Source organism: Scyliorhinus canicula, chromosome 3 (genome assembly GCF_902713615.1).
Source record: "Scyliorhinus canicula chromosome 3, sScyCan1.1, whole genome shotgun sequence".
NCBI lineage: Eukaryota > Metazoa > Chordata > Chondrichthyes > Carcharhiniformes > Scyliorhinidae > Scyliorhinus > Scyliorhinus canicula.
In genome coordinates this window covers 263,871,106-263,895,040 of record NC_052148.1, presented here as the reverse complement: position 1 = coordinate 263,895,040, position 23,935 = coordinate 263,871,106, and the positions used below count along the sequence as shown (strand labels likewise).

General features: G+C 51.0%; 1 protein-coding gene across 5 annotated transcripts in view; it reads left to right on the top strand.

Annotated features, from left to right (window-relative positions):
- Positions 1 to 23,935, top strand: part of LOC119963509 (alpha-synuclein-like) — a 114,838-nt gene that overhangs the window by 24,529 nt on the left and 66,374 nt on the right. The gene's annotated exons all lie outside the window — the stretch shown is intronic.

Genomic DNA, 23,935 nt, shown 5'->3' with positions numbered 1-23,935 from the left:
ACTCCTTTCAAGAGCTTCATGATTCCTTCCATGCTGGCTTGTGGGTCCGAGATGTAGAGGAGCAGGTCATCCGCATGGAGTGAGACCCTATGCTCTCTGCCCCCTTCTGGATACCCATTCAGCCTTTTGCTGACCTGAGGGCGAATAGCAGCGGGGGCAGTGGGCATTCCTGTGTGCAGTTGGAAGTATTTAGCGCTGGTGGTGTTAGTCCATATGCTCACCGTGGGAATGCTGTACAGTAGTTTCACCCAGGAGGTGAACCCTGCTCCAAGCCCAAACCGCTCCAGTGCCTCTGTGAGGTACTTCCATTCGATTCTTTCCATTCGGCCCAGGGAGATGATCACTCCTGGTGTCCACTCCCCAGGTGGGGTCATTATCACGTTTGGCAGGCATCTGATGTTCAATGTCAGCTGCGTGCCCTTGACAAAGCCAGTCTGGTCCTTTGCGATCACCTCTGGCATGTAGCTCTCCAGCTGCCTAGCCAGGGTTTTGCTAGGATCTTCACATCTACATTGAACAGCGAGATGGGTCTGTCAAACGTGCAATCAGTTGGGTTTTTGTCCTTTTTGGATATCAGTGCTATTGAGGCTAGTGCCAGTGTTGGTGGCAGGAAGCCACTTACTAGCGAGTCTGTGAACATCTCCAGAGGTGGAGGGTCAGTGCTGTTGTGAAACTTTCGTAGAAGTCCGCCAAGAAGCCACCTGGCCCCGGCACCCTCCCCACCTGCACGGTGTTGATGCTCTCCATGACCTCTCCCAGTTCCAATAGTGCTTCCAGGCCCCATTTCCTAATGGTGCTTCCAGGCCCTGTTTCTTACCTTCCCCCCCCCCCCCCCACGTGTGTCCAGTCCATTGAGGAATTGCTTCATTCCAGAGTCCTTTTGAGAGGAAATTGGATAAACGTTTGAAGGAAAATATTAACAGGGCTCCAGAGAAAGAGCAGGATTAAGTGGAACGTTCCACCAAAGAGACAGCACAGACATGGTGGCCAAATGGCCTCCTTTGGTGTTGCGTCATTCTATGATTCATATTCTATGGGCGCGATTCAGTGCCCATGTTGCGCCAGTGCGGTTCAGGACGCCCCGGGCAAACAATGGGAGAGGGAAAAATCGGGATTCGCACTGGGCCATTTTGCGATTCACCCACCCAGCTCCCGGTAGCGAGTTCCGGATCTTGGCCCAAAATGGCAAGAATTTCATTAACCCGAATTTGCATTTGTTACAATCTCACTAGCGAGATTAAAGTGACATGCAACAGTCTCTCGGGAATGACCTGGCTCCCCAATGGGAAGTCACACGGTTGGGCGAGAATCTGTGAGGCATTCAAGCCATCCTTAAATATTGTGGGAGCCATCACAGGAGCAACCATAGCCTGTCTACCATACCAGACTCTTCCAGTACACTGCCCTGCTGCGGCTTCTATCCTGAAAGACAATTTCACTCCCTTTGACTGTGAGCAGCCTCTAGCCTCACAGCTGAAGAGTGGTGGTAACTTACCCTTGCTGATCGTTGGAGGTCGTTCATCTTCTGCCATTGGATGGCGATCCTCCTGGTCATGCTGCCCGCACTGACAGCCGCTGCCACTGCCTCCCAGGCGGCATTGCTGACCCTGCTGTTGGTTCTCCAACCCCCTCCGGTGAACAGGGTGCCCCGCCTCTCATCCACAGCGCGAGAAGCCTGGTGTGGTCTGCGTAACCAAAGCGAAGAGCAGGTCTGCGCACTGCCATGCTGGTGTGTTGACTGGGAGGGAGTGCGCAGAGAGCACTTAAAAGCATCTGCCCTCGTCAGCAGTGAGCCGCTGAGATGTGTGTTGGGTGAATCAGATGGCGACGGAGCCAGTAATGGCAAGAGCCTCACGGTGGCACATTTCTGGCACAAAAGTGTGGTTGAATGCGGGCTGCGATCTCACCAACGTGGCCGATGTGGAATACCCCACCTAAAGCAGACTCCATCCGCTGAATTGTGTCCGCTGAATTGCACCCTATGACATGTCTTGTTCCCATGCCTGAACTCCACATTCCACCTAGCCCCGATACTCTTTGACTCCCTTGTTAATCAAGAATCTATCTACCTCTGCCTTAAAAAATACTCCACCGCCTCCACCACTCTCTGGGGTAGAGAGTTCCCAAGATTCACAATCCTCGGAGAAAACCTTTCTCCTCAACTCTGTCTTAACTTGGCGACCCTTTTATTTTTTAGCTGTGCCCCCACCCCTACAGTCCCAGTCTCTTCAGTAGAACAATGTATTATGATCCCTGTCTATTTTGTTTTACTTTTTATTTAAATTTCTGTTTTTGGTAAAAAAGAAGTTGCCTCTATGTACTGATCCTCATGACCTCTGAACATTCCAAAGTGGTCTTCTGCAAATTAAGTATGTTTAAGGTCACTGTTGGAAGATAGGGAATCCATTTGCTTAGCGAAAGGTTTGCTTTGAGCAAGGTTCCACAAACAGCCATGAGGTAAATGAACCAATAATCTGTTTCACTCATGTTTATTGAGGAATAAACATTGGTCAGGACAATGGGATAACTGTCCTGCTCGTCTTTGAGTGACGCCGTAGGATCTCTTGTCTCCAGCTTAAGAGGGCACACTGAGCCTTGGTTTGAAAGCTTCATTCGAATGGTGGTACCTCCTACAGTGGACACTGAGGTATGCCAACAATTACTTTGTTGTGGTCTTTAGGGTGAACCTTCTGATGAGGCAAGAGTGCTGCCACTAAGTTGAGGCTGACACAATCAAGTCATGAAGTGTTTGGGCCGATTGCTGAAATCTGATAAATAGTTGGAGGACAGCTGCAGTTCGTGTGTGCAACATCCAGTATGTTGATCCGTTATTGCCTGGGACATTATGGAATGATCCCTCTGAATAATGGGCCAGGTGTAGAGTGGGTTTGAATTGTGGGCAGGATGTATCAAGCAAGTCGCTCAGAGCGTTGACAGACTGGGGGCACCAATCATACCAGCCTTCAGAAAACCTGGACGTAGATACACAATATTTTGTCAGCGTTGCCAAGAAAGGTAACAGACCACATGGAAAGTCAGATCCTGTGGACGGGTATGAAACGGAGACTGGAGGCATGCGGTGGGATGGTGCAACAGCTAGTCCCCTGCCTGATCCTGTGATTAAATTCGGAATTGAAGAGATGCAGTGAACAGATACAGATGCAGTGAAGGTGTACTTCTGTGCTTTCCACAAGGTGCCATTATACCAATCCTGGGACTGAGATCACAGCTTGTCCCAGTGCTGTGTAGGGCACCTACAGGACCGAGGAAGAGTTGCGGGAGTGTTCTGAATCCATGCGTGTAGTACATTTTAAATTATTGTAAGGCTCCTAGCAAGTTAAATGTGTGAACTAGTCATGCCTATCAGGCGGATAGCTCAAGTTTGCAGATCACTAGCGTTTTTGGGCTGTCAACTTGTTCCAAACATTTGAGATTGATATATTTCTGATAAGATATATATGACTGATTTTTAAAAATGGGTTAAAGGGATTTGGGGAACAGGCAGGGAGATGGATTTGAGACCAGGAAGAGATCAGCCATGATCTGGTTGAAATGCCAGAGCAGGCTCGAAGGGCTGAATTGTCTACTCCTGCTCCCTATCCCTATGTTTCACAGCTCATTGCTCAACCATGTGAAACTGTGCAATAGACTTCCAGCTCTCTCACTGCCTCACATGGAAAACCACACTTCACAGAATCACAGAATAATACACTGCAGAAAAGACCCTTCGGCCCATCGAGTCTGCACTGTCGCATGAAAGGCACCTGATCTGCCAATCTTAATCCCATTTTCCAGCACTTGGCCAATAGCCTCGAATGTTAAGACATGCCAAGTGCTCATCCAGGTACTTTTTAAAGGATGGGAGGCAACCCGCCTCTACCCCCCTCCCAGGCAGTGCATTCCAGATCGTCACCTTCCTCTGGGTAAAATGCTTTCCTCAAGTCCCCCCTGAACCTCCCGCCCTTGAACTTGCATCCTCTCGTTCCCCTTCAACTAAGGGGAACAGCTATTCCCTGTCCATGCCCCTGACATCTTGTACACCTCAATCAGGTCGCCCCTCAATCTTCCCTGCTCAAACCCAAGCCTATCCAACCCCTCTTCATAACTTAAATGTTCCATCCCAGACAACATCCTGGTGAAACGCCTCTGCACCCCCTCCAGTGCAATCACATCCTTCCTATAATGCGGCGACCAGAACAGCACACAGTACTCCAGCAGTGGCCTCACTGAAGTTCTATACAACTCCAACATGACTTCTTTGCTCTTGCAGTCTGTGCCACGGTGGGATAAAGGCAAGTGTACTCTACGTCAGCAGAGCACATATCCGAGCTGCAATTTACAGTCGTCACATCCATATCAAAGCACTTAGGCTGCTGAATGATACCTAGGATGAGCTTCGGGGTGCAAACAATCAGTGATTCCCCCCACCACCACCACCACCACCCTCTCTCTCACCCTTTTGCTTTGTGAGCTGCCCCCCCCCCCCCCCCCAGTGCAGTGAGGTTTGGACAGATGTGTCAATTCCATTAGTGAAGAGAAGATGAAAGCGATGTTCACGCTGAGCAATGCATTAATCGTCTGTTTGATAGATGTGTGACCAGTAATTTAGTCGATATTAATTTAGTGCTAACCGAATGAACGACAGGCACGATAGCTGCGATTAAAGATAACTCTTTTTTTAAAAAACCCACTGATGGTGCCATCCTTAGGTTTCAAGTTGCCCTTGCTGCAGATGGTAAGATCTGTGCCACTGACTGCCTGGTGAGCCAGTCTTTGACTACTGGGTTTTACAAAGGTCGGCACATATGGTCTGACGCTCTGTCATTGTTCTTGGCTGGCCATCTCAGCCATAAATACTGTATCTGAGGCATTCCGAAAACAGAGTTCATTTTTTTAATAAGCTACTAAAAAATGAAGATGTCTGAAACGTGCGAGGTAGTGCAAATAAACCCAGTTTTGGTATTTAAAAAAAAACATTTGCTGTTCAGCATTGGAAAAAACCTGGAAAGCCTGTTCCACTTGACGGTCACCTTCACGCTTTGGGCTTTGGAATGGAAGTGGGAAGAGAAAATCCAGCAGAATTGTGCTCGGCGCTCATTCTGAAATATTTTTGCGTTAAATCTGGGCTTGGGCGACGGTACAAAAGGGATGAGAGCCTCCTCACCTCTAAAACGTAGCAGATTGTACAGCCCAGTGGGAAGTTGGCACAAGATCAGCTCTTCCAATTCCGCCCTCTTCCTGGAGGCTTCTCGTGAGCCAATTTCTTTTCTTCTTTCTTTTGTTCTACGACTTAGGCAGATTGGAGGACTTTTAATTAAGTCTAAATTTACTGGCATTGCCTTTACCAATATTTATCCTTCGACTAGGCAGCAGGGTAGCATGGTGGTTAGTATAAATGCTTCACAGCTCCAGGGTCCCAGGTTCGATTCCCGGCTGGGTCACTGTCTGTGTGGAGTCTGCACGTCCTCCCCCTGTGTGCGTGGGTTTCCTCCGGGTGCTCCGGTTTCCTCCCACAGTCCAAAGATGTGCGGGTTAGGTGGATTGGCCATGCTAAATTGCCCGTAGTGTCCTAATACATGTAAGGTTAAGGGGGGGATTGTTGGGTTACGGGTATAGGGTGGATACGTGGGTTTGAGTAGGGTGATCATGGCTCGGCACAACATTGAGGGCCGAAGGGCCTGTTCTGTGCTGTACTGTTCTATGTTCTATGACTAACGTGAAAACGAGTATCTGGTCATCATGACGATGCCGTCTGTGGGAGCTTTTAGCGTTCAAATTGCCAATCGCAATTTGTTTCCGACATTATAAGTGAACGCACATCAAAGCACTTCATTGGCTGTGAAGAGCTTGGGATATCTCGAAGTGAGGAAAGGCGCTATATAAATGCAGGCTTACAACCAGGACAAATCATGGATTGAACTTGGAATTATCCAGGTTCCTGTGGCTCAGTTCAACATGAGACACAGGGAGTTGTTACTGGTTCATCCACTGGGTCAACGTGTCAGTTACTTGTGTTCAGTTCACTATGTGGGCGACACAGCATTGACAACAGCTACCTCTTGAGATAGAGCCCTCTGTCTTTAGGTGCCCGAGCAGCTAAATACAACATGATTTTGAAAGCAGAGTTATACACCGCTCCAAACCCTTGATTAGTTTTTGTTAAATGGAATTACTAAGAGAAAACTGGACACCTGGGAATAATTACAACGGTTTAATCCAATCCAAGTTTGGATAACTCCATAAAATGTGCAAGGGAAATTAAAGCCATTTACAAAATCAGTTTTACTCTCATTAGATCCTTAAAATCAATCAACGGTGTCTGATTTTTGTGCTTCCACTTTTATAAAGTAACCTCTGTGGGTTTAATTTGGTAGACTTCTGTGCAGGCAGTGGCTGTCTGTGCAAAAACCGATGGTGCGTCCGTGGTCATCGATATGCACAATGTGAATGGATTGTGTTCCAGTTGAGAAGTTGTTCCAGTGAACTAGTTGTGGAAAGATCAGGGGTCGCAACTTGAATTTTTATAAGGCTAGATGGTGTTTTTACTTTCCCGAAGAATAGTGGTTCTCTGGAACCGATTGTCAATTCATGTGACAGACATGATTCCCTGGCCGGATTCTCCGATAATCGGTCTACGTCCCCAGGCCCGTGAGAAAACGGGCAAATCGCTCTGGACTTTCCTGGAGAACGTCCAGAGCGATTCACTTACCCGAAGGGGGCTAGCAGGGCCCCGGAGTACCCACGCAGCCACAGCTGCCGATACGTGGCCCTGCACTTCCGGCCGGGGGTCCGCACCTGCATGTGCGCGCCTGTGGTAGCGGCCCCGCGCACAATGGCGGACCGGCCCCCACAATATCCCGCGCACCCGCCGATCAGTGGCCCCCGATTGCGAGCCTGGCTGTCCTGGAGGCCCCCCCCCCCATGCCGGATTCCCCACTCCCCCACCAGGGCGGCCGCGGACTGGGTCTGCAGCCGCCACTCCGAGTGCCCACCGGGTGGAACCATGAGTCAACCACGCCGGCGAGAACTCGGCCAGTTGCCGGCGGGGAATCGCCGCTGCGGCCTCTTTCAATGGCCCTCGACCGCGAGCACGTGATTGGCGGCGATTCACCGGTCTCCGATTCGCGATTTCGGCACGGAGGCTCGGAGAATCCCGCCCCCTGAATTCAATCCAGCCAGAGCTGGGCTCGGTGATTATTTTCCTGGGGTCTCTCGATTACAAATCCAGTGAGAAGAGCCCCATGCCTCCCCCTATTCACCAGTGCACCTCAATTTGAATAAAAACCCATTCATCTAACCAAATCTCAGGTATTTTACCACATTTAACTCCAGCTAGAGTAACCTGCTGGGGGGGGGGGGGGGGGGGGGGGGGGCGCGCCAATCGGCGCGGCGCGATTCCCGCCCCCGCCAAATCTCTGGTGCCGGAGACTTTGGGATGCGGCGGGGGCGGGATTGACGCCAGCCCCCGGCGATTCTCCGACCCGGCGGGGGGTCGGAGAATCCCTCCCCTGGTCTGTTTCTGGTTTGTGTTTTTTATGCCGGTCCCTTTCCTGACCTGTCTCATTTTAAGTTGTTCACTTGAGATTTAGTGAGATAAATGGGGTTCTAAAATAGCCCCATCGTGTCCAGGGATAGGGTGGGGGAGTGGGCCTAAGTAGCGTGTCCTTTCAGGGGGTCTGTGCAGACTCGATGGGCCAAATGGCCTCCTTCTGCACTGTAGGAATTCTAAGATTCTATTCAAGTCAGAGTGCACTGAGATTATGCACTGGCGAATAGGGGAGGCGGAGTGGTATTCTCACTGGACTAGTACTCTGGGTACCTGGGTTCGAATCCCACCAAAGTAGATGGTGAAATATTCAATTAAAATCTGGAATTAAACATCCTAATGATGACCATGAAACAATTGTCGTTGAAAACCCACCTGGTTCACTAATGTCCTTTTAGAGAAGGAAATGTGCTATCCTTACCTGGTGTACATGTGACTCCAGATCCAGAGTGACATGGTTGACCCTTCAATGCTCTCTGAACACTCACTGCAGGTAATACAAATGCTGGCGCAGCCATCAACGGCCCCATCCCATTTCTAACTTCACCAATGATATCATTGCTGCCTGCGCAAACCATCCTACGTTAGTGATTAGACTTCAGAGAGACATAGATGTTTACAGCATGAAAACAGGTGCTTAGACAAGGCTTGTCCATGCCGCCCAAGTTTTTACCACTAAGCTAATCCTAATTGCCCTCATTTGGCTCATACTCCTCCACACCCATCTTTCCCATATAGCTGTCGAAATGCCTTTTTAAAAGATAAAATTGTTGCCGTCTCTACTACTGCCTCTGTCAGCTCGTTCCAAACACTCACCACCCTCTGTGTGAAACAATTGCCCCTCTGGACCCTTTTGTATCTCTCCCCTCTCACCGTAAACCTCTGCCCTCTAGTTTCTGATCCCATATCTTTGGGAAAAGATGTTGACTATCTACCTTATGTATGCCCCTCATTATTTTATAGACCTCTATAAGATCAGCCCTGAGCCTCCTCCGCTCCAGGGAAAAAAGTCCCAGTCTATCCAGCGTCTCCTTATAACTCAAACCATCAAGTCCTGGAAGCATCCCAGTAAACCTTTTCTTCACAAGCACCTCATTGGCTGGGTAGTACATGGCAGGGGATTTTGGGAAGTCGAAGACACTATATAAATGCAAGTTTGTGATTTTCCTTGTTCCTTCTTTTACATTGCATTCTATGTACCATCCGTTACGTTGCACAAAAGAAGAGAACAGGGAGATTTAAAGGATTTCTGAAATTGCAAACATCGGAGGGGGGGGGGGTGCGATTCTCCAAGCCCCACGCCGGGCCGGAGAATCGGAGCAACCGCGCCACGACGCCCCGATGCCGGTGCTCGGTGCTCCGAGGTGCGGAGAATCGGCACCATTTGACGGGGCGATTCTCCGGCCCGGATGGGCTGAGCGGCCACTCCGACATGATAGAGTCCCGCCGGCGCCGTTCACCCCTGGTCGCTGCTAGTGGGAACTCTGCAGGAACGCTCGGGGGAGGCGGCCTGTGCGGGGGGGGGGGGGGGGGGGGGGGTGAGGGGGCTCCCTCACCAGGAGGGCCTCCGATGGTGTCTGGCCCGCGATCGGGCCCACCAATCTGCGGGCCGGCCTCTATGTCGGCAGGCCTCCTTTCCTCCGCCAGCAATGTTATATCCATGCACCATTTTTGTGCAGGGCGGCCTGGGGGAGGACGGCCACTGCGCATGCGCTAGTTGGCACCTGCCCAACTCCGCATGCGTGGGACCCAAGGCGTTGTGTCTTTTACGCGGTGTCGGAGATCCGGCGCAGCACCGAGGCCCCGCCCCCGCAAATCATGCCATGCCCCTGCCAGACCCACGGAGGCCCCAGAATGGAGTCTGGGAACGGGCGCTGACGCCGGAGTGAAACACTCCGGTTTTTACTCCGGCGTCGGCACTTAGACTCCCGTTGGGAGAATCCCGGCCAAGGTTACTTCAGTGGCACAGGGGAATCATCAGAGCTCAGCCAGTGTCTCCCCTTTTTATAAGTTTAGGGTTAGGTTAGTTTTTTTTCCCAATTCAGAGGAAATTTAGTGTGGCCAATCCACCTAACCTGTGCATAGAATCATAGAATTTACAGTGCAGAAGGAGGCCATTCAGCCCATCGAGTCTGCACCGGCCCTTGGAAAGAGCACCTTACTTAAACCCACGCCTCCACCGTATCCCCATAACCCAGTCACCCCATCTAACCTTTTGTACACTAAGGGGCAATTTAGCATGGCCAATCCACCTAACATGCACATCTTTGGACTGTGGGAGGAAATCGGAGCACCCGGAGGAAACCCACGCAGACACAGGGAGAAAGTGCAAACTCGGGGCCAGGATTGAACCCTGGTCCTCGGCGGCGTGAGGCAACAGTGCTAACCACTGCGCCACCGTGCCACCCTCAGTGTCTCTTATACAGATCTCATAAGCACTGATGTCATGCTTCGAGTCACATGCTCACAGAACAACACTAATTAATGACAGTCCTTGAGTCTCAAATGTTCACATTCTCTCCGTGGCTGTGTGGACCTCACCCCCACAACCCAAAAATGTGAATGGTAGGTGGACTGGCCACGCTAAATTGCCTCTAAATTGAGGGAAGAAAAGAATTGGGTCTTCTAAATTTTTTTTTTAATGTTCAAAGAGTCGTGACTCACTCAAGGGCCGGGATTCTCCCCTACCCGGCGGGGCGGGGGGGTCCCGGCGTAGCGGAGTGGCGCCAACCACTCCGGTGTCATGCCTCCCCAAAGGTGTGGAATTCTCGCCACCTTTGGGGGCTAGGCCCACGCCGGAGTGGTTGGCGCCACGCCGACTGGCGCCAAAACCGGTGCCAGCGGCCTTTGACGCCCGCTACCCAGCATCGGGGCAGGCCAAAAGGCCTTTGCCGGTTCACGCATGCGCCGGTGCGTCAGCTGCCACTGATGTCTCCACCGGCGCATGCGCGGTAGGGGGGTTCTCTTCCGCCTCCGCCATGGTGGAGGCCGTGGCAGCGGCGGAAGAAGAAGAGTGCCCCCATGGCACTGGCCCGCCCGCCGATCGGTGGGCCCCGATCGCGGGCCTGGCCACCGTGGGGACACCCCCCGGGGAGGTCCGATTGCCCCGTGCCCCTCCCCAGGACCCCGGGGGCTCGCTCGCGCCGCCAATCCCGCCGCCACCAGAGGTGGTTGAAACCACGGCGGCGGGAGAGGCCTCTTAGCGGCGGGACTTCGGCCCATCGCGGGCTGGAGAATCGTGCAGGGGGCTCGCCAATCGGCGCGGAGGTTCCCACCCCCGCCAATTCCCAGGTGCCGGAGAATTCTGGCCACGGCTGGGGTGGGATTTTCACCGGCCCCGGGCGATTCACAAGGTCGGAGAATTTCGCCCAAGGGTTGTATTTCTACTCAGGACCATGACACACACGCATTCAAATTAGTTTACAGCAGGATGCCTGGCCTTAGAGCCTGTTGTCCTTTATTGCTTTAGTACCTCCTTCCCTCTTCCTATCCATTTAATCCATTAGAATAGGTTTATTACCAGGGATTTATGTTTCTTTCCCTCCTGCTAATTCATCATGGTCAGTCGTTCCTTTGAAGACGTTTATTGTCCATCATACGGCTGACTCTTTATAGCTGGTCGTAAAATCAAAGGCCTTTATTGTAAATCACATAGGTCACTTGCAGATTGTGTAAATCACATACTCACAGTTTAAAGTCATTAATTCTAGGGCAGCACGGTGGCGCAGTGGATAGCACCGTTGCCTCACGGCGCCGAGGTCCAAGGTTCAATCCCGCCCCTTAATTGGCAAAAAGGAATTGTGTACTCTAAATTTATTTTTAAAGAGTCATTAATTTTGCTGACCATCTTGGTGTCGGGGTCCCCAGGGAGCGACACCCCCTGGTCCATGAGCCAGGGCGATATGGCGAGAAGATAGTTCCTCCGGTGGGGCGTGTTCCAACACTGCCCCCCCCCCCCCCCCACCCCATCTTTGCATGTAAGACGATGCAGCATACTTCCGCCAATATGGAGTCCTTTTACGTCCAGTCGAGTATCTGAGCAGTGGTGACTGGCAAAGTGTCCATGAATTCAAATGTAGAAATGTCTTTGTCAGCCATTGGTGGGGGTGAGGGGGCGTGTCGGCAAAGGGAGCCAGCTCAGCATATCCGCATTAGCATTCTGCGTGCCTGGGCGATGTCCAAAAAAGTACGCGTACACCGCGAGCAAATGGGGCCATCACTGCATCCGGGTAGATGCTATTGGCGGGATTGCCTTATCCTCTTTAAAAAGCACCAACAATGGTTTATGGCCCATCACAATGGTGGATCGACGCCGTACACGTATTGATGAAATTTCTTCATCGCGAGTACAACGGCCAGCCCTTTTTTGATTTGGGCGGAATCACGTTTTGCTGCTGCCAGTGTCAGTGATGTGCATGTTATCTGTCTTTCCCATCCACCAGCCATGCAGTGGGATAACAGCGCCCTGATTCCATGAAGCGTTGCACGTTAGCAAAAGGCACTTGGGGGGGGGGGGGGGGATCATAATGGGTCAACAACCCCGACCACGTCAGCTGCTGCTTTACCCTGGCGAAGGCTTCCTCCTCAAGCCCTCTTGGTGCATCTTCAGCAATGCGTGTAGTGGGGCTCCCTCAATGGGGGAGCTCGGACCCCACGAGGAGGTTTAAGGGCAGCCCTGTTGCACAGTGGTTAGCACGGTTGCACGGTGGTTAGCACTGTTGCTTCACAGCTCCAGGGTCCCAGGTTCGATTCCCGGCTTGGGTCACTGTTTGTGTGGAGTCTGCACATCCTCCCCGTGTGTGCGTGGGTTTCGTCCGAGTGCTCCGGTTTTCTCCCACACTCCAAAGATGTGCAGGTTAGGTGGATTGGCCATGCTAAATTGCCCTTCGTGTTCAAAAATGTTAGGTTGGGTTACTGGGTTATGGGGATAGGGTGATGCAGGCTCGATGGACTGAATGACCTCCTTCTGCACTGTCAATTTAATTGGGGAGTTCTTGTGGGGGCTATAACATCAGGCTGTAATTGGCCGTCTACAAATGATTGATTAAACCCCGGGAGATAAGAAATTCCCCTCATACCATTATTTTTAAATAATCCTTCGGTGGAAAATAAGGCTGAAAGGCAATATTCCTGTCTGTGCAGCTTCTCGCTTGCCTCTACCAGTAACTGCAGGTTAACCTGATAAGGAATGTGCCAACGCTGCTGAAAGGCGATGAGTCACTCTGGAGCGGAAGAAACACATTGAAAACTAGTTCCCTGTAATTACAGGTCATCCACTTGATTAGCTGTTCAGATGCTTATAATTTGTATATTGATTCTCGAGTTATATTTTCAGTCTCTCTTTTTCTTTTGTTACCTCATCTTAAATCTGCTTTGTAGAATTCTGGGTTCTCCAAAGTTCGGAATTTAACTGACAATTTGTCAAACACGGAAAAAACCTCTTTGTTGTTAATTGCTGTGATGATAGGCGGATTTATCCAGATTGAGTCATTTCTATTTTAAATACATGAAGATGTTGCAGATTTTTGGTCAGTTCCAGGTGATAATGCTACTGGTACAGCGTTCCACCTGCCATAAACATGTCTGCCCATTTGCTGCCCACCATCTACAGGGCACAAGTCTGGATGGAATGTTCGCCACTTGCCTGGATGAGTGTAGCTCCCAAGAACACATGGGCAACTCAACACCATCTGGGACAAAACAGCCCATTTGATTGGCATCCCATCCACAAACATTCACCCCCTCCACCACTGACACACAGAGGCAACAGAATGTACCATCTACTAGATGCGCTGCTGCAATTGGCCAATGCTTCTTCGACAGCGTCTTCCAAACCTGTCATCCCTGCCACCTACAAGGACAAGGGTTTGGGTGGACCACCACCTGCAAATTTCCCTTCATGCCACCCCACCATCCTGACTTGGAACTATGTCACTGTTACTTCACTTGCCACTAGGTCCCTCCCTCACAGCACTGTGGGTGGACCTGCACCAAATAATAATAATAATCATCACTTATTGTCACAAGTAGGCTTCAATGAGGTTACTGTGAAAAACCCCGAGTCACCACATTCCAGTGCCTGTTCGGGGAGGCCGGTATGGGAATTGAACCCGCGCTGCTGGCCGTGTTCTGCATTACAAGCCAGGAATGGACTGCAGCGGTTCAAGGAGGTGACTTACCACCACCTTCACGAGGGCAAATGGAGAGGGGCAATTGCACGCTTGTGCTTGCATCGTCTGAATAAATTACCAAAAGACTATTGCGAAGCATAGGTGAGGTGGGCAATGGCCAGGGCTGTCCGAGTGCGACACAACCTGAATCTCCTGATTCAATCATGGAAAGCATCAGTTCGAGCCGGATGAGATCTCCGCGATCAGGTGGTTGGATAGTGGCCTTGGACTGCTTTTCCCAACTCCCAATCCTCAATTGTTGCCATGGCTGAGTGAACTCCATTAGCCAAGGGACTGAACTATTCTTTCTGTGCCGTAGCTGGTCACTACTTTATCAGCAGAACCTTGAGGGAAGCTCTGTGTTTTAGTGGTATTAAGACAACAGGATTGTGTTTCAATCATAGCAATCCAGCAGGCTTATGGGAAGTAGAAATTCCTGGTTGCAAATCACTAGATCTGAGTTCTCAATTCGAATGAGTTTCCGCAGCTGCATGTTTGAAGCCCTTCAGTCAGGTTTCTGCCACTGTCACTATGAAACCCCTAATATAGTTGCAAATAGCATCATCTATAACTGTGAACGTGCCTCCTCAACCTCTCGACAACCTATGGCACAGTCAATCACACCGTCCTTCTCATACATGTCTCCATCATTGCTCGGTTCAGTGGGACTGCCCTCACTTGGTCTCCGTTCTATTTGCCTATTCATAACCAGAGCATTACCTGCAATGGCTTCTCTTTGTACACCCACAATGTTACCTTCAGAGACCTGAAGGTGTCCTCCCTCGCCCCCTCCGCTTCCTCATATCTACGTTCTGCCTCTTGGCAACATCATCAATAGACATTGTGGTCACACTGATGCAACTTAATTCTATTTCCTCATGACCTGCCTTGGCCCCTCCCTTGTCTCTGTGTTGCCAGACTGCTGGAGAGATGCAGTATTCGGTGACCTACAGTTGCCTCTAGTTGGGCATGGAGAAAACGCAGCCTCTGGTTGAAACCAGACTGTCTGTCTGTAACTGTGGCATCCTATTTGACCCTGAATTGAACCCCTGATCCCCATATAACCAATGTCTCTTATCGTCACCGTGGCAACATCCCCATGCCTCTGCTCTGTCTTCATAAACTGCTGAAGCCCTCATCCATACTTTGTCATCTTCAGACTTGGCTACTTCAATATTCTCCTGGCTTGGCTTCCGTCCTCCAATAAACTCAACTCACCAGAAACTCTTGCTGCCCAAATAATTTTTTCATTCTTGGATAAGATGCGGCTGTGGCTGGCAAGGCCAGGGTTTGTTGTCCTTGAACTGAGTGGCTTGCAAGGCCATTTCTGAGGGCACTGAAGAACCAACCCACATTGCTGTGGATCTGGAGCCACACATGGGCCAGTCCAGATGAGGAGGGCAAATTTCCTTCTCTGAAGGAGATTGGTGAACCAGATGGGTTTCTAACAGCAATCGATGACAGTTCCATGGTCAGCATTCTTGAGACGGAACTTTCTATTCCAGGTCAATAGATTTTAAATTCCAGCCAGGTGCCATGGTGGGATTTGAACCCATGTTCCTAGCCCGTGACCACCACACCACCCTCCCCCCTGGAAAATTGCTGACCTGCGTTGATTCTTGCCCCATATGTGTGTCAAAGTTAAAATGCTTAACTTCTCATCTCGTGTTTAAAGTTCACCATGGCACTTGCCCCCGTTACCTTTTATAGCTTTGCGACTCCCTCCCCTCACCTTGAACCTTCTGTTGCTTTTGAGGCCGGCTTCGCACGTATCCCCCCTCCCTTCGCCGTTGGTAAAGCTTGGCGGATCAGGAGGTGAGCCGCTCACTGCAGAATTCCCAGTTTGCTTTCTGTTCAGTACTAACCCCCAGGAGTTAATAGGACTTTTTAAAAATGTGCTTTTAAATTTGTTCATGGGAGGTGGGCGTTGCAGGCTGTGCCAGCATTTACTGCCCATCCCTAAATGCCCTTGCAATGGCAGTTAAGACTCAACCACATTGCTGTGGAGGCCAGACCGGGTAAGGACATCGGTGAACCAGATGTTTTTTTCCGACAATAGTTCTGTGGTTATCATTAGACTTTTATTGAATTCTAATTTCACCATCTGCAGTGGTGGGATTTGAACCTGGGACCCCAGAGCATGATCTCTGGTTAACGTGTCCAGTGACAATACCACTACGCCACCGCCTCCCCTGAAAGCCCTAATTGCAAAATCAGAGTTATCAAACTGTGCTTCTCAAACATTTTCTCACCGTGGACCTATTTTAATGTTTCACACTTGGTGCAAGTCCAGAATGAAAATTGAGTGTGGGGTGGATAGAGGCTAGAATGAGAACGTGCAGACTCCACACAGTCAGTGACCCCCAAGCTGGGAATCAAACCCGGGCCCCTGGAGCTGTGAAGCAACAGTGCTAACCGTTGTGCTACCGTGCTGCCCAAATGTGTACCTTCTTATTGGGAAGATGGCCCCACAAGGCAGTACTCGCACAATGTTGCATTGCGTTCTTTACGCTGATTAGATGCAGACGTTCTGGACTGGTGCCTAATCCACAACCCTTTGAATTGAGAATGATACCCACTGAGCCAAGGTGACATTGCGAGTAATCAGGTTTTCTTTCATTCTGGCACAGAGTGACTGAGGTTTCCTTTTTAGCTGGTTACGCTTCTGCCCACAGTATTCCCACTGCTGCACTGGTCACAGCTGCTGTACGTAATTCCATGGCAATCTAATCCTGGCGGTCTCGCGTTCAACTTCTTGGAAGCTGGCCGTGTCAGGGCTGAGATAGACTATCTAGCGAGCTCCCTAATTACAAAATCTACAGCTCAGTGCTAGCTGTTCGCAAGTCATCACGCCACATCCTTTTGTTTTCTCCTTTCACAAGGCTGTCAGCTGTGACAGGGTTCTCTGACTCCAAGTGTTAGTTTGTGAGTTCTGCTGCTTTGCAGGTTGGCAGCCGATTTGTTTAATCTCATTCTGCTTCTCTCGGGTGGGTCTCTCCCCCCTCACCCCCGCTCCCTTCCCATGTGAATTTCTAATTCTGCATATGATCCAACTCCTGAACTAATATTTCCCCTATTCCCAGGAATGGGAAGAAACTGGCATTTTGTGAATAAAGCTGCACAATGCGGTAATAAAACAAAACTTGCATTTGTATATCACCTTTCCAGAAGTAAAATAGCCCAAGGTGCTTCACAGGATCAGACCATATTTGACACCAAGCCACATAAAATAATATTCGGACAGGTGACCCAAAGCTTGGACAAAGAGGTAGGTTTTTAAAGAGCCTCCTGACAGGATAGCGAGGTGCAGAACTTGGGGAATTCTTAGGGCCTAACCCGCCACGGGGTTGGCGAGATTGAAATTGGGAACACACGAGGGGGTGGAATTCTGCAGAGACCTCAAAAGGGTTAATGGGGCACAAGTAGGATTCCGAGATAGGGAGGGTGCACACAGCCCCGGAAAACATTTGATCACGTGGTCAGGAATTTTTAAAATCGATGTGTTGGTGGACTGGCAGCCGGTGTCGTTCAGAAAGCCAGGGGGAGATGGGTGAACAGGACCCGGTGTGAATTAGGATCTGGGCACGACAGAGATTTGGATGCTGTGAACTTTATTGAGCTTGAAGACCAGTCAACAGAGCATTGGAATAGTCCGGTCTGGAAGAAAACAAAGGCATGAATGATGAGGGGGGGTTGGTGGAGTGGGGGTGGGGGGAGGGGGTTTGGTGGAGTGGGGGTGGGGGGAGGGGGTTTGGTGGAGTGGGGGTGGGGGGAGGGGGGTTGGTGGAGTGGGGGTGGGGGGAGGGGGGTTGGTGGAATGGGGGTGGGGGGAGGGGGGTTGGTGGAGTGGGGGTGGGGGGAGGGGGGTTGGTGGAGTGGGGGTGGGGGGAGGGGGGTTGGTGGAGTGGGGGTGGGGGGAGCGCAGGTTCAGCAGCTGATAAGCCAGAGCAGGTGGCGGATACAGAATGATATGGACTCGGAGGACACTGATCAGCGTATGAAATAAGGAAAGGTGTGGTGGTTTCATATCCAGACCTCAGCCAGATATTGTGCCTTTGGACCACGAATAGACTGTGCCTTTACTTTACTTCAGACTCCTTGACTGTTCAGCACAGTAGGAGTCCATTCAACCTTTCATGTCTGTGCCAGCTCTTTGTTGCAATGTTTTTATTTTGTCTTTCTCCATATGTCTACTTTGGGACAAATTGAGGAGCTGAATAGTGCTATATAAATGCAGGGGGCTGGATTCTCCGCAGCCCCACGCCAAACGGAGAATCCATTTTTACATGGGGATCATGGCCGGCGCCGCTCCCATGATTCTCCCGTCCCCGGAGCCTCTTGGGCGGCCGGGGCGGCACGGATCCATGGGCGCGCCCCATCTCGGGAGGGCCTACATTTTGGATGTCGCTCCGCGGTCCGAGTCCACCACGTCGCAGTGGCCGCCGCCATGCGCATGCGCGGACTGCGAGCAGAAGTGCGGGGGCCCGTATCCGCAACCAGAGCTGTGAGGAGCACTCCGGGGCCCTGCCAGCCCCCTGCAGGTAGGAGAATCGCTCTTGGCTTCTTGAAGGAAAGTCAAGCGTGAAACACCAGCGTAAAGGAGGACACAGCCCCATTTGTGGAGAATCCAGCCCAGGTTCTTTCATCAGTATTCCCGCAGGAGGGCTAATTGATGGGAAATTTGATGCACAGCACATGTCCTGGATTCTAACGCTCTTCCGTCAATAGACGAGAATGCCCGCAGCACGCCCAATATTCCCACCCGTGTTCACGGCCGACTGGACTTTCCCTGGGAGCAGCAAGGCAAAATTACCCCCCTTCTCATTTTGAGAAGGTGATGCTGCCCAGTTCACTTCCATATCGAACATTAAAAAAATTGTGGGCCTTTTGGTAGTTTTCTGACTGTGAATCACAGGACTGACCTCTTATTAAAGGTGGGGGGGGGGGGGGTGCTGCAAGGAATTCAACGTCAAGAGGGATCCTTTGGACAGCTTTTGAGCTCTTGGATTGTGTTGGAGAGGAATGTCTCCAGTTTGTTTAAGTTAACCCCCGGGCGGGGGTGGAGGCGAGTCTGTAATCGGGTTTGCACCTCTCCTGGGAGATCACGTGATTTTTGGTTGGGGCAGAGAGTATGTAGATTTGGCAATAAATGTTATGTTATGGTTACCAACCCTCCAGGATTGGCCTGGAATCTCCAGGCATTGAAGATCAAGGCTGGGATTCTCTCGTACCGGCGCCAAAGGGCGGCGTGAACCACTCCAGCGTCGAGCCACCTGGAAGTTGCGGACCCCTCCGCACTTCCGGGGGCTAGGTCAGTGCTGGAGGTGTTGGCACCACGCCAACTGGGGCTGAAGGGCCTCCGCCGGCCGGCACAAGTTGACGCATGTGCAGGACCGCCAGCGTGTTCTGGTGCATGCGCAGGGGGTTTCTTCTCCACGCCGGCCATCGCGGAGCCTTACAGAGGCCGGTGTGGAGGGAAAGAGTTCCCCCATGGCACAGGCCTGCCTGCAGATTGGTGGGCCTCAATTGCGGGCCAGGCCACTGTGGGAGGCCCTCCCCCCCCCCCGAGGACTCTGCAAGCCGTCTCTAAGCCAGGTCCTGCCGGTATGGACCTTGTCTAATCCACGCTGGCGGGATTGGCCAGAAACGGGTGGCCGCTCGGCCCATCTGGCCCGGAGATTTGCCAGGGGGGCCACTGCCAACGGCCCCCGATCGGCGCTGCGCAATCCCTGCCCCCGCCCAAAAACTGCCGTTGGAGAATTCGGCAGCCAACATCGGAGCAGCGGGGTGGGATTCACGCCGCCCCCCCGGCGATTCTCCAAAACGGCGGGGGGGGGGGGGGGGGGCAGAGAATCCCGCCCCAGGTCTGTGCTGTATGCAATTCTGGAGAAAAATCAGTGGGACATTAAAAATATTGATGAGACGGGGCAAAAGACTGCGTTTATTTGGACAATGAGCCTTTTTGCTTTCCAATTGGTGTAGGAAAACAGCGCATCGAAAAGGAATGGTGTGGGTGTGAAAGTCAAGTGATGAAACCTGCAGGAATACATTTGATCACAGTTGGCAACCCGATGTGGTATCAGAATTGTGTGCGAGGGTCTGAATGGATTGAATGTCTTTTCCTTCCTATTGTTGTGGGTACACTTGTATCAAATGTTGCAATATCTCAAATGCAGTGTGCTGCTTCCCTAAACTGTGTCAGAACCGAAAAACCCAATGCTGCGAAACTATCGTTCTTCATCGTGTCAGTCATGTGACTGCAATTGTCCTTTACAAGACCTGTTTTCTTTTCCTCAATCTCTATGCAACTGCTCTTGTGGTTTTATTAATTGATGCTTGCTGTCTTCTACATCACTGTGCTATTTCTCTTGGTGTTGCCATGGCATTTTGGCCTGGGCGTACTGCTCAGCTGTGGTGGATTTAGCAGTGTTATAGCAACCAAAACCAATGCAAAATGGTATGAAGGCTAGGTCCAGCTGGCAACAAAACCATAGTGATAGAACCATAGAAATCTTACAACACAGAAGGAGGCCATTCAGCCCATCTTATCTATGCCAGCCCAAGGACACCCAGGTGCACTTTCTAATTCCACCTTCCTGCACCCGGCCCATAGCCCTGTGGCTAACAGCACTTAAAGTGCAAATCCAGGTACTTTATAAGAGTTTACGGTCTCTGCATCCATCACCAAATCGCGCAGCGAATTCCAGACTCCCACTACCCTCTGCGTAGAAAAAGGTCCTCCTCATGCCCCCTCAACACATTCTGCCATCTTGAATTTATGTCCCTTGGTTCCAGAATTAGAGGGAAACAATGTCATCCTGTCCATTCTGTCACTTCCCCTCATAATTTTGTACACCTCAGTTAAGCCACCCCTCATCCTTCTTTGTTCCAAAGAAAGTAACTCCACCCTCTCCCTTTTCCAGCCCATAACTCTCCCCCACCACAAAGTCATGTGACTCAGCAATTTCCCAGGTGTTATGTGTCCATTTAGAACAAGGGGCGGTATTCTCCCCTACCCGGCGGGGCAGGGGGTCCTGGCGTACCAGAATGGCGCCAACCACTCCCGCATCGGGCCTCCCCAAAGATGCAGAATTCTCAGCACCTTTAGGGGCTAGGCCCGCGCCGGAGGGGTTGGCGCCCCGCCGACAGGCGCGAGCGGCCTTTGGCTCCCTGCCAACCGCCGCGAACGGCCTTTCCGCCCCGCCAGCCGGCGCAAACAGCTGGCTGAAAAGCCTTCGCCGGCCGGCGTGAGGCCGCGCATGCACTGGAGCGTCAGCGGCCGCTGACGTCATCCTGGCGCATGTGCGGTAGGGGGGGTCTCTTCCGCCTCTGCCATAGTGGAAGCCGTGGCGGCGGCGAAAGAAAAAGAGTGCCCCCACGGCACTGGCCTGCCCGCCGATCGGTGGGCCCCGATCGCCGGCCAGGCCACCGTGGGGGCACCCCCCTCGGGTCCGATCGCCCCGCGCCATCCCCAGGACCCCGGGGCCTGCTCACGCCGCCTGCTCCCGCCACCACCAGATGTGGTTTAAACCACATCGGCGGGAGAGGCCTGACAGTGGCAGGACTTGGGGCCACCGCGGGCCGGAGAATCTCCACGGGGGGCCCGCCGACCGGTGCGGCGTGATTCCCACCCCCGCCGATTCCCGGTGGCGGAGAATTCCGGCCACGGCAGGGGCGGGATTTACTAAGGCCCCGGGCGATTTCCCGACCCTGCGGGGGGTGTGGCAGGTGTCAGGAGGGTCGCAGAGAGATCAGCCGTGGCATTCCCGCGGTGGTCCCAATCGTGGGAGAAGTGCCCAACAGCCGCGACTGGCATTTAATTTGAGAATGGCGGCTGCTGCCGACCTTTAATTGAGGCTGTGTGAAGTCTTCCGACCAGCAGCAGACAGCAGGTCACACTCAAGGCACGTGCTTTTAGTGCCAAATCACGGAGTAGAGTTTCTTCCAATTTCTATCTGCTAACAAGTAAGATGAGAGGATTGTGAAGATGGATCATTTTGTTACAAGGAAGAGACAGCCAGAGACACAAATAGGCAGATAGGCCAAGGTCGCACATCTGAATCTGCTGAGGAGAGCTGCTCAGGAGAATCCACAGCAGGACAGGGCAGCGCTGGTGTTAACTCTGGACAGAGCTCCAATGCCTCTGGTGAACAGCCTACAAGGAAGAAACTTCAATCAGGAACAAAGCAATTTAAAGATGATTTCTTGATGTATGTTTTTGTCAATTGTGCCAATGCAGCAGTTCAAGAAAGCAGCTCACCACCACATTCTGAAAGGCAACTAGGGATGGGCAATAAATGCTGGCCTAACCAATGATGTCCACATCCTGTAAATAAGAATTATTAGTAAAAATGCAAATAAGGATGCAACGTCCATGTGTGTTGTATTGTCATGTGAGAGTACCTTTAAGAAATGGATGTTTACGCAATGTACCTTTAAGAAATGGAGCAGCTCATATTACTGAAGTGATGTCAGCGGGTGGGGTAGCTGAGTTGAGCTCACTTCTGCTTTTTGGGGCTTTTGGTTTCAGTTTGAGAGAGCAGCTGAAAAGTGCCTGGCTGGTTTGCTGTGAGCTGTTTAAAAGGAAAAAGCCAGTTTTGAGAAAAAGAGCTTGGGTGTGTCTGTGTTTGCAATGAGCTGGATCTGCTGTGATCTCTGCCATGAAAGACTATCTCTGAATCATTTGGGTGATTTAAACTCATAATAGTAATGTCTTTAACCTGATGTGTTTCTGTTTAAAGGTGTTAAGTGTTTTGGAGGTTTGAAGGAACATTTTGAGGGATTATTTAGTGTTGTATTATTTTCGGGGTTGTTTTTGAAGTAAGGGGTGTTAAGGGATCCAATGTTTATTTAAAAAGGTTAAGTTGAATTCATGGAATAAACATTGTTTTGTGTTTAAAAACCCACGTGTCCATAATTGTAATACCACACCTGGAGACCAAGCCGTGTGCTTCAAAAGCAACAGTACATTAAAGGGAGAGGTTGGTTGAACTCCATGGAACATTTTGGGGTTCTGAAAACGCCGTTCCCATAATAATATGCAGGGAGGAATTGGCAAATGAGAAGAGAAGTTTCAGATATGTAAGAGAAATGCTGGGTGAATAATTCATTTTTGAAGTTAAGACCACAGAGTCGGTTATTAACTTACAGCTGACTCCAAATTAAAAGTCTACACTGCTGTACTTGACCTGTGACAGCACATTAATAGCATGCCACAAGTCCTGAAGGCTGTCAGCATTCTGGAGTAGCGTCTTCCAGGAGAATCCAGTGCTGAGTAAAACAAGTATTCTGTTGTATTACTCCTCACGATGACCTACATGTGCAAGGTTGGGTATTCCATTCTTACAAAGATGAAATCAGCACAAAGGAACTGGCAGCAAGTTCCAGATCATTATCACGGTTTGCATAAAAAAAGGGTTAGATTCTCCGCCACATTGGTTACTCTGCTGTGGGCAGTTGAGAATCCAGCGGTGTCAATCCCCCGCTGGCCCCTTAACCACTACTGCCCAGAAAGATAACAATAATATTCATTGTTGTCACAAGTAGGCTTACATTAACACTGCAATGAAGTTACTGTGAAAATCCCCCAGTCACCACATTCCGGCGCCTGTTTGGGTACACTGAGGGAGAATTCAAAATGTCCATTTCACCCAACAGCATGTCTTTCGGGGCTAGTGGGAGGAAACCGGAGCACCCGGAGGAAACCGGGCTTTGCATCCTTATTTGCACTGGCACAATTGATAAAACCATACTTCAAGAAATCATCTTTGTGCTGCTTTGTACCCGATTGAGGTTTATTTTATGTGGGCTGTTCAGAGGCCCTGGAGCTTTGTACAGAGCTAATGCCAGCACTGCCTTGTCCTGCTGTGGACTCCCCGTGCATCTCCCTGCAGCGGATTCAGATATTAGACCTTAATCGGTAGGTACACTGCCTATTTGTGTCTCTGGCCGTCTCCTCCTTGTAACAAAATGATCCATCTTCACGTCCTCTTGCCTTACTTGCAAGCAGCTAGAAAATGGAAGAGGTTCTCCTCCGTGATTTCATTCCAAATGCATGTACATTGAGGGTACTTGACGTCAAGTGTATGCACAGGGTGCGCTGATCTGCTCACTGCTGCCGCTTATGGTTGGAAGCCTGCACACAGTCTCATCTTAAAGCCAGTGGCGGCCGCCATTCTCAACTTAAATGCTGGTTGCGGCCATTGGGCCCCTCTTCCGC